Source organism: Thermobia domestica, chromosome 12 (genome assembly GCF_964235325.1).
Source record: "Thermobia domestica chromosome 12, izTheDome1.hap1.1, whole genome shotgun sequence".
Classification (NCBI taxonomy): Eukaryota; Metazoa; Arthropoda; class Insecta; order Zygentoma; family Lepismatidae; genus Thermobia; species Thermobia domestica.
In genome coordinates, this window is record NC_137465.1 from 233,866,276 (window position 1) to 233,882,511 (window position 16,236).

The following is a 16,236-nucleotide window of genomic DNA, read 5'->3' on the forward strand; positions in this document are numbered from 1 at the left end:
TTCATGCACTAGTGTTAATGCCTATATACCTGTTGCGTGGATGATTTGATAAAAATAAAAGTTTACGTTCGTTTTGAGCATTACTGAAAAAAACTAAGTTTTGTTATATATTGGATTAAAGAACAGTGTTAAAAAAAAATGGGAGTTGACATGTGAATCTAAATTTATTTGGAACGTTTCAATTAATCTTTTGTATTGTTGTTTGAGCAATATATATGATTATTGAGACTTAAGATTTTAAGTAATTTTTTATTCTTTTAGTACTCTTGATATTTAGTAAGTTGCAAAATAATATTTTAAATGATCAGTATGTGATTAATACCATAACCATTTTACGAATTCTTGTTTTGAAAAATTGCTTTGTTTTACTAATGTTTTTATGTGTATGAATATGGATGTTCTTAAGTATGATCATTTTCTTTGATACTACATTAGATGTTTATATTTAATAATCGAATATTACAAAATATTTTGAATAAGAAGGTTTAAGTACTGATTAAATTTGTTGTAAAAAGGTGCATATACGCACATTACACTACACCAAATACACATATTAGGAATTTCGATCCTACCGCTCACACCGTCGTCAGGCAACGTTTTCGAAATCGATATACACATTTTCGATATTTTCTAGTAATTAAGTATTTTTATGTTAATGTTTACTTGCATATCCATTTGGTTTCATGTATTTACTGTTTCCAAATATGTTATGATATATATATTTAGTGAAAGGTCATTTGAAACGCATAATCATGGTGAGAAACCGATAATTGAAAAATAAATAAACAACTTAAAAAAGAAAGAAAAGGAACTATGAACTGCATATACAAGTGAATGAAATAATAATGAACGTTTTATTAATAGGTGGCTTATTCGGAACTACAAGTTGGCGTTATAAACATAATAGGTGGCTTTAGCATAAGGTGGCTTACTGTCATACAGGTTGAACAACCTTATAATTATCAAGTGAAGTGTGATCCGTTATATACAGTGAAGTCCCAATATACCGATTTCCATACTGAGTCTCCAGTGATATTTGATCTATATAGAGGGTGTTAAACAATACAGAGATTTTCCAGTGACATTTCAATACAGACCATTAACCTTTCAACGGCCAGGATTCTAATCGCAAATTGTATTAATTTGCTCAGTGCCCTGTGGGCGCCATAGGTTATTACGGATTTTTGGTGCTCATTAATTGTGTTAATCAAGACAAGGAAGACAGTCTATGTAGTGCAAACTTCAAAATTAATGAACAGGCCTCGTATGGACATTTTCCAAGAACTCTCTCTCTTCCCAAGCATATACATATATGTTTGAATGTGTGTGTGTGTGTGTGCAACTAACTTCAACCAAATCGCCCAGCAGTCCTTTTATGATTAAAAAGAAAGAAGAATCGCTTCACAGAACATTCCAGCAAGAAGTCTCATCGCTAAGTTTAACCATTGCATCAGTTGGTTGCGTTTCAAGTCAAAACCGGGATTTTCCCTTTGGAGGAGCAACACAAGAGGTTGCGAAGAAAGCAAGTCAGTCTATTGAAAAGACTCGGTTAGGCAGTGGTCCGCCTTGCACCTGTCGTGCATCCTACACGTAGAGTAAGCTTTTACGCAGGCTCGCACCTAGCCCGTCGACACAAGTTTAGTTTTTGGAGTGCCGTTCGTAAAATTTTTACACTTACGATTACAATTACAAAACGGGCGTTGCAGTTGAATTTACTCGCTCGTGATTGAACGTGTTGTGGAGGCCGAACAAAGAAAGAAACTCTAGTGAGTTAATTTTAAGACTATTCAGTTGTTAGTGAATTTCTGCATAAGCAACGTTTTAAGGCACACCCAAACGATAACCCTATTGTGAGCAGTGTAACAGTTGGGTGCATTTTCTTTTTTCGTATGGCAAATGAGCTACTGGATTGGCGTTGGGAACCAGATTTCTGAGAAGATAGCCCAGGAGAGGAAACTGCAGCTAACGTAATCCCCACCCTCCTTGTGCAGTGCATAGTGAAGCGCAAGTGTTATAAATTATCCCCTATTCTCATTCTTTGCTGCCAGCGCAAACTGTAAGTAAAATTGAGAAAGAGTAACTCCTATAAATCGAGAAGGTCGCCTGATTTAAGTAAAGTATCTTCAGGAAATAAAAGTTAAAGATAAAATAATTGTTTTTGAGCGCTCAGGTTGTTAAATAATAATTTGCTTATAGTTTATTTATTGTATATCATTGGCTTAATCACAATATAGTACTCGCAATTTTAATTTCAAGTTTAATTCTTGGACGTAATCACTCGTAACTTTACAGTGTGTTGTAACGCTTTATAGATTATTTGTTTTATTCATTAATCTTTACGGCAAGCACTCTTCTCTTCCCCAATATCTTTCCAGCGGTCGGTGGAGACGGGGACTGCTTGTATGGTTTATCATGATCTTTTGTGGGCTCTGGAACCCACGAAGCCAGAGTTTGAAGCAAGTGGTTAAAAAGAGAGGGACAGAAATGTCTGTTAGCAATCCGGAATAAGTCGTCCTATTCACGATAAACCCACAAAGGTCGGTCATATATTATTACCAGTAGCTTGTCATCTTTAATTTCAAAATTGTTCTGAAACTACAGCCATGTTACAGAAATATCGTTTATGGTGCACCAGTTGTGTAATTGAACACCCTGTTCGGGAAACTAAAATTAGTTCAGTTTCATAAATCTCTCTATATCACTTGACAGCTGAAGAAGCCTACCTCATGAACGTTGAACTGTGCAGTGAATGATTCTGCGTGTTGAGTGTTTCTTTTAACGTCAGGTTTCTTGGTAATACATTTAAGTATTCCTCTGATGCTCAACGGGACTAACCAAACTACTCCAAACAATAGTATGTAAAAATCATAATCATACGTGATGATTTAAAAAATGAAGTGCCGTGAATGGGACATTAGCCAACATTGAACAACTTCATTAAGCATTAACACACTTCTCGCAACTTTCGTGTTTGCGGAAAGAACGAATAATAATTATTTGAGGCTAAGATTGTACGGTTGATGTTTCAAAAAATACTCATTCTAGAGTATGTTGTCCAAACGCACTGTATGAGGTGTCCGATTGTCATGGTGGGCACTGTATCATATTTCTAAGTCATCTCTGCATCAAGCATGAATGGCGTTTGCCGTGGGAAAGGAATGGGGAGAGGTAGCAGCCGTCAGGACCTTGAATAGCGATCCTGGCATTCTCCAGATTGCGAGGCTAGCGCTCTACCAAACGAACTGCGACCACTTGTAAGTAAATTAGTGTTTCTTTTTATATTTCTTTGAATTTTTCAATGCTTTTTCACGTAGATTTGTCTTCAATGCTGCTTGAGAGATTAATTTGACTCAGTTGTATGATTCTTACTTCTGATTTCCGAAAGTCACTGAGAGAGTGACCCAAGAATTTAGTTAAAGCAGAATGTTAAATAACTGTGTTATGTAATTATAGAATTTATAAGAAACTCTACCTTTTAGATTTCCAAACTATATGCATAAGTGATGGAAGTTTTATAGAACGGCTATGTCCCTCTGTCCGTCTGTCTGTCAACAGGTATCACAGCATAAACTTTAAGAGGCATCGACAAGCGATTTTCGGAAATCGATTCAAAATTTCCTTAATAGGTTCCGTCTCCTTGGACATTCTTCTATTTGAACCGGAAGTGGTTCAAATTGACCTCTTTCGGTTTCAGCAGTAATGGTCATAACTGAAAAACGGTGATAGCTAGCGGCAGTTTTCGGGAATCGATTCAGGGGCTTAAGGAAATAAACCATCGCCATTCCTATATTTCTACTAAAACCGAAAGTGGTTCAAATTTAACACTACTTCTGGTTTAAATATTAATTTTTGCAAAGCGAAAACTAAAGGATATCGAGAAGCGGGTTTCGGGAATTGATTTAGCGCCCGACAAAAAATCGCATCTTCTCGATAGCCTTCTATTTAAACCGGAAGTGGTGGAAATTACTACTTCCGGTTTGAACATTAACGAGATCATACATCAAAAACAGTAATAGCTAACGTCAAACGGTTTCTGGGAATAGAGTCAATCTCAAGGAAATTTACCATTCCACCCCTATCTCTTTATTAAAACCGGAAATGGTACAGTTTTACTTTTCCGATTTCTATATTGATTTCCATATATCAAAAACGATGAGATATATCTGGGAATGGCTTTATATGATTCTACGAATAAGTTTTATCTCTGACATTATCCCTCTATTGCAACGAAAAGTTAAACACCTCGTATTTCTGGTTTAATATTGCATTTGCATGGTTTGGAAGTCTGCTGAAGTTTGATACTGTAAAACTATACTCACTTGTTTAAATAGAAGTGCCACTGATAAAACAATGTGCTACAAAGTTGTAATTAAGATGCTACGTCCACAAAGCAATGAAACATCCAATGAGCGCATGTCATTTTCAACCAGGTATTTCTCAGTTCTAGTTGCTATCTTCCTTGGCCTTTACATTTTTCTTCAGGGCGTTAGTACTGTAAAACAATTTGCTTTCACAAGCTGATGCATGATACATATGCGAACATTTTAAATATTTCTGGAAGTGTAATATATAATAATACAGAGTCCCTACTCACGATGTGCCGCAAACTCCAAGTAATCACTTACTATTTTCTTCCAATATTTCGGAGTTTTCTCACTCCTTACTCATCGTCCTAAGAATATCTAAGCTGCTAATTTGGCCTTTGCCCAGTTGCGACTATTAGTGTTTGTAATATATAATACTTCATCGTTAATCACTCTCTGTTATTTATTGGAACATTGATTATTATTATTTTCAGAAACTGTGTGACAAAACAAGAGAGACGCTACAAATGATGATATAGCGAGGATTATTGCGAATTAGCTTCGTCATGCTAAATAAAGGAAAACAAGGGAAACATTTAGGAATTCAACTGCAGTTTCACAGAAATGAAACATAAAAAAGACTGAAAATCGATTCATATCTTCAAACATTCTTTCGACACATGTATATATATATTTTCCTTTTGTTAGATTTGTGTGTATTTCTGTAAATAGCCGTAACTTTTTATATGTGGATTTAACATGCTATAATTGAAGTTCATAGTTTCCTCACATCAAATCAGTGCAACTAATTTTCTAAAATAAGTATTGATAAGTTAGAATTCCCATGTCATAAGAACATTCTTTATGAAGAAAACAAATGAGAACGGTAGCAAAATGTTGCTTAAAAGAATCGTAAATCTAAATGAATAAATAATCTAAACAATATTGCAGTTTGTGGGACACAAACAGTTCAGTTTACCTATTTGAGACTTTAGAATTATTGTATAGCGTCCAAACGAAGTATTACTTTATCTTTAAAAAGAAAAATTAAGGCGTTCGACATGCCTGTACAACTTGTGTATACAGAAAGCAAAATGTATTGTTTTAGTTTTCTTCGTATTATTTGTAATAAATAGATAAAAATCAACCAATTCTCTTTCTATTATTATTTAAGTGTTAGTATGATTAGCAACCTTAATATGGAATACTTGAACGTAAATATAACGCATTACTTTTACACGTTACAGGGAATGCATTCGACTGCAATAATTTTCACAATTCTTTACCCTTTAATCAATACTTAAAAATTCGTTATTCCAACAAAATATAATCGAAACTGAATTTAATCAGCGTGATATTGTGCAAAATTTTTGCAGTCCAATTGATCAAACGGCCAAGTTGTCATCTAACGTATGCTGCAGCTTCCATGCAGTTCCTGTTTAGCTGCCACTAATTCGAACTTACATAAGTATGTAAATTATGACTGTGAATAATACTCCTTTCCAATGTTCTAGTAAGTTCAATATGTGACAAAAATAACGCAAAGTGTTAATTATTTACAGGATTGTATGAAGTCACTAGTGGGAGTCTCAAAGATGTTGCAGTGTTACTACAGGTCTATAGGCGCGAAAATACTACAGGTCTATAGGCGGTGTCGTCCGTGCATGCATGTTTAGATCTTTTATGACGCTCTTACGAAATTCATATTGTTATAGTGGGTTTCACAACCATCGCCCGCCATTTTTGAAACCCGCAATATTGAATTCACGTCTTTAAAAAAATGAGTCTTGTACAATGTCATCTTTCGAATAATATAGTGTGTCTCATTTTTTAAATCGGAATAGTGAATTCATTTAGGCGACTTTATGACGACGGTTATGGATACATTAATAAACGCAGTAATGGTCTCGTAACAGCGTCACAAGAGACCCAAACATACATGCACGGGTATTATTTTCGTGTCAATAAACCTATAGTAACAGTGCAACATCTCTGAGACTAGTGATGTTTCATGGATGCCACATACGACATCCCAGGGACATCACATGATATGTCCGAGGGATGTAACCAAAATAGGCATTCTAGCCATCCCAGGGACATCGCACCGGGATATTCCGAGGATGTAACAAAATAGGCGTTTTAGAGGTCGCACGGGACATCCCAGGAACATCGTATTGCATATCCCAGGGATGTAGCCGGAAGCGCACATTTGGATGTCGTAGAGAAGTTGAATGAGATATCGCAGGGACCTCGCACAGTGATATCCCTCGGATGTAACCAAAACGAACTTTTGGAGGTCGCACAGAGGTCCCATTTACATCGCGTGGACATTTTTGCATATCTCTGGGACATCAGGATATTCCACATGTTACATTTCACGGATGTCCATCTGATGTTTCAATGCTATGTGAGAACACAGAACGTGGAACATTTTCTTTTACAATAATATTGTACTGGGAGTGAATGGAGACGCTACCTTTAATAGAATATCAATATAAAATTGTGTAATGATTACTTGTATTTATATCAACTTTCTACTACTTTATAAACACAATAGGATTGTTTAATAGATAATCCCAGAATAGAGCACGTAAAACAGTTTCTTTTACAATAATATTGTACTGGGAGTGGATGGATTTCTTCTTACATTATTCAGAGTTATTACAAATCTAAATACTTTCGCAATGAAATTGATGCTTTTATTAGTCGGATATTTATCCCTTTCTGGTCTTACGTCAAATGAAACTCGACATTCAGTCTTATTCAATGAAATCTGATAAGTCACGCTTGACAATTTCTTTTTAAGTGATTTTTCCAATTCATTAATCCGGTGTTGGATGTATGATTTCTTTGAAATAGCATCTAATGTAGAATCATCAAACCATTATTTCAACACATGCTTTAATAGATGATGTTAATGTTGCAGCTGTTAACTTTCAAAAGAAAGTTCTTATATGCCAAAGAATGTAATTAAAAAATATCATTTATACATTCACTGCAAATATTAAGGGACTTAAAATAGCTGTTAGTTTCATATGGTTGTTCGTTACAGTAATAAAATGAAAAAAAGTAATGGTACCACAGCCTTCCCTATATTCCTAGCCACGAAGTAAAAATGGCAATGCCGCATTATCTTTCATTGGTAGTCCAATGGTGTTGCCTGGTGTTTGCGGGGGAATGCAAAAAGCACCATAAAGCCATACAACGCCACTGGAAAACGCTATACAATACTTATTGCACCATTCATGATGATGTGGGTTTATTTTATAATTATTAAAGTTTAAGCCATAGTGCATGTCATCCGAATAATCGGATTTCGTGTTAATTACGTTTTAATTCATTATAACAACACATCTAGAAGTCTCGCGGATAAAACATCATTGCATGATCCTTTAATACTCGTGAGGGGATGTTATTTTTCTCGAAAAGTTGGTGCTTTAGCGTTTACAGGGCAAATCTTTCAAAGGCTGCCATTGTGTTTGAAACAACAACAACGTTTCAAATCCAAGATTGGTGAAGAAACGTCAGTTTTTGTCAACAACTAAAAGCGTTAACCAAAGTAACCAAATGTCAATGTTGTATGAAAAATAAAATATTAATTATTATAGAAAGATTAGTAAAATATATTGCTCCAAAGTGCTCCAGTGTATACATTTTTTACGCCCCCCGACTATTACACTAAAAATTTCAGTTAAAATCCATTACAGTTGTTTAAATTAGTGGCGAAGCGTACTATGAGGCACTGAGGCCAGGCCTACTCTCTTTCCTACCGTATATTTTCTTTACCGTTCATTCTTTAAAATAAAGTCAATATTTTAACATTTCGTTTTTTCTGTAACAAAATAGTCGGTTGGAAACACTGGGAGTTCCTTCACTCTGAGCCTCACTAGCTCTCTAGACACGTTTACCGCCTATGCTGCTCAAGGAGCGAAGAGGTTGTCGCTGAGGATTGCACACATTGTTAGGAAGGTGCGAAGGCTCGCCTCTGAGAGTTTAGTTTTAACGTTGAAGGCACCTTTCAATGCCAATCTATTATAAAATGATTCCCTTAACACAGAGTAAGAAGTTTATGAGTAGAATACTTCTGTTAGTGATAATTTGTTTAAGTTATGTATACACTCTCAAGAGTCATTGAAATTAGCTGTTCTCACCCCCCATGCGGCATAGTTCACAGTAGATTGTAGAATAAAAGTCTGATACACAAAACATATGTATTAATTTACCAAATGCTACCGTACAGGATAAAATAATATTTCTGTGTAATTTTAGCTGATTATTCCATTTCATTGAATCAGAGGACCATTTGTGATTTTGTTTCGGGGGACTTTGCTAATTTTGTTCCTGGAAATGTGAAAATTCTTTAATATATATAAAACAATAAAAAGTTGCGATAAAATTTCGGTGAGTGCTTAAGGCCGGAAGCGATTCCCTTATATATGCCATTCCATAGAATACAATATTAAATATCTTGCATTGATTTGAATAAACTTTCTTATGGGCTTTAAGATTTCTTGTGAAGTCATTATCACATGATGCATTAATTAAATGCAGTATTGCATTTAGTTTAAAGTGAGAGATGCAATTAACAAACGCTTATCCAAGAAATTAGACAGCTAACTGTGAGAATTTACTTTCTTTTTCTCTCCCTCCATTTTCTAATATGCAGGAAATGAAAAGAGCAACTGAGGAACAAATTCCCTCATCCCCTGCAAATCCCAGCCAGAAGAAAATATGAACTTCACTTCAAAATATTTGTAGTTGAGTTAAGTGGGAATATTCCATTACCTAGGTAATACATATTGCATGTTTTCCTCATGTAAATATTTAACAACAACAACAACAACAACAACAATAATAATAATAATAATAATAATAATAATAATAATAATAATAATAATAATAATAATAATAATAAAACTACTTTTCGTTTACTTTTGCTTATATATTCATTCGTTCTTGTTAAACGACAAGAAGTAAAACTACCATGTATACATTCACATAAATTCAACTATAAACAGTGTAGAAATACAACTAAGAAAGTTCTTTAAAAATAAAGAGATTTGGTATTTTTTTGTTTTTTTTTCTTTAACTCAGTACGGAAAAAATAATTCTGTCTGTAATTTTAAATATTTTATGATACATTAAATGTTATTTGTGTTATTATTTTGTTGGGCCTACACTACTTGTGGGATTATGCTTCGCTACTGGTTTAAATTGGTTTAAAATTAGCCCAGCAAAAATTTGAGCAAATATTACGTCTAGGAAACTTCATACAGTAATGGGTTAAAACGTATATTTTGCTAAAGAAAAAGTGCATGAGCTGTATGAAAATTACAGTAAATTTTGGACAATACGTACGTGTTTCATACGAATATGTTTTTAAGATCACAAAGAAACGCTGATTTTTTTCACTAAAATTCTCTCATAATGAAAAACAGGAAATAAAGGCCGTATCCACGGGGGCCGGCCCCTTAAAATTTTCAAAAGTAGGCATGCAATATACTATAATAACTATTATGTGGTTGGATCGGGCCCCCTAACTTCTACTGAGTACTCCGTACAGTTCTGGGCTGGCTACGGGCTTCAGGATATATATCAGTAATTAGCAAGCATGTATATAACTGGTTCACCATATGCGTAATATTAAGAATTCTAAAGTACAAGAGCCAATGTGTTACTAAATTGCATTCCTCAGTTCTTTACTTATCTACTCCATGTACGCTGTATACTGTTTCTTTTTTAAATAATTATCCGTGGCACGTCCATAAGCGTAGTCTGGCATATAGCGAGAAAACAAGTTATGGAAAGCACGCCATAATAATTCGTAAAATACGCACTCCAGTTAATTCATAGTCTGATGTAATGGCACATGCAGTAATACTAGTGGCGTCACACTGAAATACCAGCTTTTAGATTTTGTTTTGTTTCACTCTTTATAAATTGTGCTACAGCGTGTTAAGTTCTGATTCTTTTTATATATCCTCTGGTTTTCATAGTTGAGAATCCTCCCCCATGGCGGAAACTCATATATATATGGAGACATGGGTGTAGCCAGCAGGGGGCCCGTCGTTTTTGAGGGGGGCAGCTACAAAGCCAAAATAAATTATGTTGCAGCTAGTGTTTTTGAGACCTGAAAAAACCGGCAATTTTTTTTCCTTCCGGGAAACTAAAAAACACTGGTTTCTAGATTATTATTATTATTATTATTATTATTATTATTATTATTATTATTATTATTATTATTATTATTATTATTATTATTATTATTATTATTGATATTTGCTTTTTGTCCATAAATTATATTGCAGGTAGATTTTATTATGTTTAACCAATAATTACTGTCCCGGACAAAACGTTATACCTTTGTGCATAACTATTTTAGTTTAAGCCCTTGTACACAGAACCTATCTACATAAGGCTGATTTTCTTTGAAATTTCACTTATTTTCTTTAAGATTACCTGTCAAAAATAATTTATTATTATTTGTGACTATAAAACATAATTATTTTATTAACATCCATGTCTCATTTCCTGTTCTAGGGGCCGTCTACATATTACGTAACGCTATTTTTGACAAACTCTTACCCCCTCCCTCCTGCTTGTCACACTTGGTTAACGCAAGGCCGAACCCCTCCCCTTTGTTACGTAACACTTTTTTATTTTTGTTTTTTCATTATTTTGATTATTTTAGGGGTTATTACAATAAAAAGCTATTTTTAATGGTAGAACTTTTTATTACAAAATGCTTATATTATTGTGAATATCATTTTAGGTCACTGGTGATTGGCAAGGAGAAAGTACTGCGGAAGATGCAGTTAAAAAAGGATTTAAAGAAATAACATCGACCTCTTCTTTCGAGATCCAGGATGTTTCATACATTTGAAGTTCGCTAGTGTTAACGTGTTCTGTTCCTCGTCGACCACAGATTCGAAGTGGCTGAACACGTGATGAAACAGGGACATCTCGCTTGTAAACAAGCTACGAGCATCTTCTTTTGACTTCGGACTTCAGTTTATCACTTTACAAATTCTTTTTTCCTAAATCAGTGCGAGAATGCGAATAAACTCGATTTCTTCAGGAATATCTAAATCCAAAAATAATAATAAGAAAGTAGTACGACATTAATATCCGACGAATTAGGTTTTTAATATCTTTAGGTCGGCAAATCGTGCATTGTTCCTTCGCGGAAAATATTTCACAAAAAACAAAAAGATTTCTGTTTCACATGCGAAACTTCTTCGAAGAAAAGAGTGGGTAATTATTCGAATCAGTAATTTTAAATAACATTATCAGAAATAGCGATACAAGTGGGAACGCGAAGGAATTTTAAAGCGGTTGTTACGATCACTAACAACCAACTCCAGAAAATAGTGTGACGTAAATGCAATGCTGCGATAGCCACAAAACGGAGTTTTATTGTATTGTAATACACACAGGGTTCTTCACCAGCCATACTGGTGTCTAGTGCGTCTTCGAATAACTTCTGTATGATTCAATTTATATAGGCTATAGTTCGCAACTTTCCGAAATAATGTAATTATTTATTTATCTATTTATATATCTATATATATATAGGGTGAACGGTAACTATGTGGACGAACTTGGACGGGTGATAGTACATCTTAAAAAAAGCAAAAAATCCTAGTGAACACGGGGAAGTTCCTTCCTGTTTAGGAATAGTGCAGTCGCTTGGCACAAAAATATTTCTATTCTGGATACCAGTATGAAACTTGGCACATTTATTAATTATAACATGTTGAATGAAAATCCGCCGGGACACAAAACCGATGATCACTCCGTCGGACAGAATTCAAGATGGCGTCCAAAATGGCGGCACAAACTGAAAATACTCCAATTTTAACGTTCTTCGGGCCAGTTTATATGTTCATTGGCATGCTAAATTCAAGTAACGCGCTTTTAAAAATATTAAGGTAATAGATTTACAAATATAAAGAATCATGGCATATTTACATCAATTTTAATGCAAAATTAAACATGCTATTTACTGTAATAACAACGAAAAACTTGTTTTTAAAATTTTAAATGACGTGTTCAGACCTTATAAGTAAATCCAAAAGTATTATTGTAGTTAAGTGTTAACTATGTGTTTTTAAGTAATCTCATCTTGTTTAAGTAAACTCAGTAATCTCATGGACTGATATATTAGTTGATGCTAGAGAAATATCAAAGTGCTCTCGTGTCAAGCGCGTTCACCAAGTAACAGTGGCTGCACTATATATTTTGAAAACAGAAGCATACGAAGCATATAAATATATCAATGTCTCTGAAGGAATGTCATATTTAGATTTTAACGAATGGTGTAATCTACGCAATGAAGAATCTCCGCAATTTATTTTCTGGTCAATAACTACGGAACTACAGATTCTATTGCTCTCTTTCTTACAAAGTGTGCGTGAAGGAAATGTTGTACAATTCAAAACTATTCTGGAAGATATATGTCCCTGTATGTTTGTTTTAGATCACAAAAACTATGCCCGCTGGTTGCCAGTTTTCATCAAAACACTGAAAGAACTGGAGATGGGCCATTCGTTTATATATAAAGAATTCATGAAAGGCAAATTCGTAAGTCAGAAGAGCAATCGAGCATTTTCAGCAATAGCGGATGACCATTTGCATGAGCAAAATAACAAACAAGTTAAAGGAATTGGTGGAGCAATAGGACTTTTTGACAAACCTACTGCACTTTTGAAATGGATGGTTGCAGGGCCAGATGTTGTAAAAATGATATCTGACTTTGAAGGACAGTTTTCAGTTTTCGATGGTGAAGAAGATGCAGGTGATGAAAATGACGTACAGCATAAGGAAAACAGCAAAGCTTTTGAAAAGAGATATAAGGAACACGTTTTAGATGTTGTAGCTTCCTTTAGAAACTATGGTAATCTATTTGAAGAAGATATATTAACAACAGCAGTTAGAAAATATGTGCAACAAAAAATGCAGAGAAGTCGGTCAGAGAAGGCAGGAATCTTGGAAGATGTCTGTATGAAAATTGTGTACAAGAGAGGTTGATTGAAGAGAAAACATCAATTCATGCAGTAATTAAAAGGTGTAATTTAGTGTTATTTAACAACAGAATGACAAAGGGGAAATCTAAACTTCAAATGCAAATAACAGTCCTTAGAAAGGATGTAAATATATTATGCAAATTGTATGTGGCGAGTCAGATTAGGCAACCTGACGTTTCTCACGAAACTCACCCATATCCTCCCTCCATTAGCGAGTTCGGCGAACTTCACAAACCAGCAAGAAAGTTTGACATTATGACCTGTCTGTCTGTTATTATGACAGTCTGTCATTACCTGTTGTCAGATTACAGTCTGTCATTACCTGTTGTCATTACAGTCTGTCAGATTATGAAAGTCTGACATTACCTGTTTATCTTCAGATGTTTGTGAGAATCATGACAGTGACTGTAGTATTTCATTTTGCTCGGCTATTGTTATAGATGGTGCTGCCCTTATACATTCTCTTACTCCAGGTTCATCTAAAACATTTGGAGAATTTGCAACCAAAATATTTCGACCTGCCGTAGAATCTCACCTGCAGAAATTTGATAGAGTTGATGTAATATTTGACAGATACTTGGCAAGAAGTCGTAAGGCTGACACTCGTTTGAAACGAGGTTCTGGAGAAAAATGTTAATCAAAAGAACAACACCATTCCCAAGGGTGTTCAGGAAATTTTTGCAAGTTGATGAAAATAAAAGCAACTTTTCCACTTACTTGCTTCTGAAATTGAATCACTGGAAATTGGTTGTAAGGTTGTAATTTGCACTAATGAAGACCTCATAATTTGCGTAGGATCCTATCATAACAACAACCAACTGTCTCCTTGTTCACATGAAGAAGCAGATACAACAATTCTTCTACATGTGAAAGATGCAGTTTTATGTGGCCACATAAATGTAATTTCAACAGTAGATTCAGATGTAATAATAATTGCTGCAGCGGCCCTGAAGGAGTTGCAGGCTCTCGATTTGCAGAACTTGTACTTTATTTACGGTGTTGGGAAAAACAGAAGCAGTTTTCACTCTGTGAAATGCTACAAAATTTATGCCCTGAAACTTGTGAAGCAGTGCTGTTTTTTCATGCTTACACGGGTTGTGCCACATAGAGCTCCTCCGTGGCTAAGCGGTTAGCGTACCCGCCTTTGGCGCGGGAGACCCGGGTTCGATTCCCGGCGGGAGCTCATGTGGTTCGGATTCCACGTTAATCAGTAGGTCCACGTCTCATATAGCCTCGCTGCTGAACGGGACGTTAAACTCAAAATCAACTCAACGGGTTGTGCCACAGCATCTTCTTTTCATGGGATTAGTAAAACTAAAGCTTGGAATGTGTGGAAGACACTGCCAGAACTAACGGACTTCTTTATTCGATTGTCTACCTCATTCATTTTATCTAATGATGATTTTGATATGATACAGTATTTTACAGTGCTTCTGTATGATACAATCAGCGCAACAAAAACAGTCAATGAATGAAGAAGGATACTTTTCACACAGAAGAATAGATCCCTTGAAAATATACCCCCTACTGAGGATGTTTTAAGATATCACTTGAAAAGAACAATGTTTCAAGCCAGTGTTTGGAGACAGTGTCTACAGAGTCAGCCTGACATTCCTGATGTTACCGACTGGGGATGGAAAGTCTGATTCTCCACCATGGCTTACACCATTATGGATAGTTCTTCCAGAAGTATCAATGAAATGTTCGGAATTAACCTGCTGCCACTGCAAAACAATGTGTATGAACAAATGCAAATGTCAAAGCTTGAACATGCAGTGTACCTCCTTATGCTCTTGTGATGGACAATGTATACAGTGAGTGAGTAATTGATAGATGAGACTCAGACAAGCATTCCATCTCTAGTACAGAACGATTAAAATATAGTACTCTTTAAAATTGTTCGCAATTTCTTTTAAAAAAGAAAGCAAGGAAGGAATATTCATTAAGGTTACATTCTTATTTTAGCAATTTTCGAGATAAAAAAGAGTAGATTTGAAACACCCTTTTGTACATATAATTTTATTTTTAATTTTCTACTTGATGATGATGATGATCGGTGTTCTGTCCGAGCGCAGATAGTTGGCCCGAAGGTCCCTGAACAAGGTGAACCCATGGTGGTCTTGCCATTGCCTTCCATGGGATGATGATGACGTTCTAAGGACGGCTCCTACAGTTTAACGAAGGATCCGAATCACTTGTGTCCCCACCGGGAATCGCACTCGGAACCCCTAGATTGCAAGGCGAGGAGTGGAGCCACTCATCCACCAGGGACACTATATTCTATCTTAACACGCAATAATTCAACGCAATAATTAGTAAATGCTCCCATATTATTTTATTTTACTCCCTTTACTTTCTATTTATCACCCTACTGCCAAAGAACTTAATTGCAATCATTATCCCCCTCCCCTCCTTTTATAGAAGCTCCTATGACTTGTGTCCCGGTGGTTTTTTATTGTGTATTACCATGTAAATAACTATGCCAAATTTTATTCTGGTATCCAGAAAAGAAATATTCTTATTGAAATTTGTACCAAGCGACTGCACTAGAATGACAGTGTGTTGAAAGCGTGGGAACATAAACTTCAGAGGCCAGTAGCTTAAAAACAATACATCGTGCAAAGTGCGGTTAAAAACGTCACTTGGAAAGTCATACTTACTCTATTGAAAAATGCATATTTGAAAACGCAGCGTGGATTAACAACGTGTGACACTTCTTTCCTTTACAGTATGTCCGGGAATCCCTATGTTCCTTTGGAGAATCCCGTGCGAACGCATAGCTGCGTTTCCAAACATGCATTTTTCAACAGAGTAGGTATGACTTTCTAAGTGCCGTTTTTAACCGCACTCTGTATGATGTATTGTTTTTAAGCTGTTGGCCTCTGAAGTTCATGTTCTTACGCTTT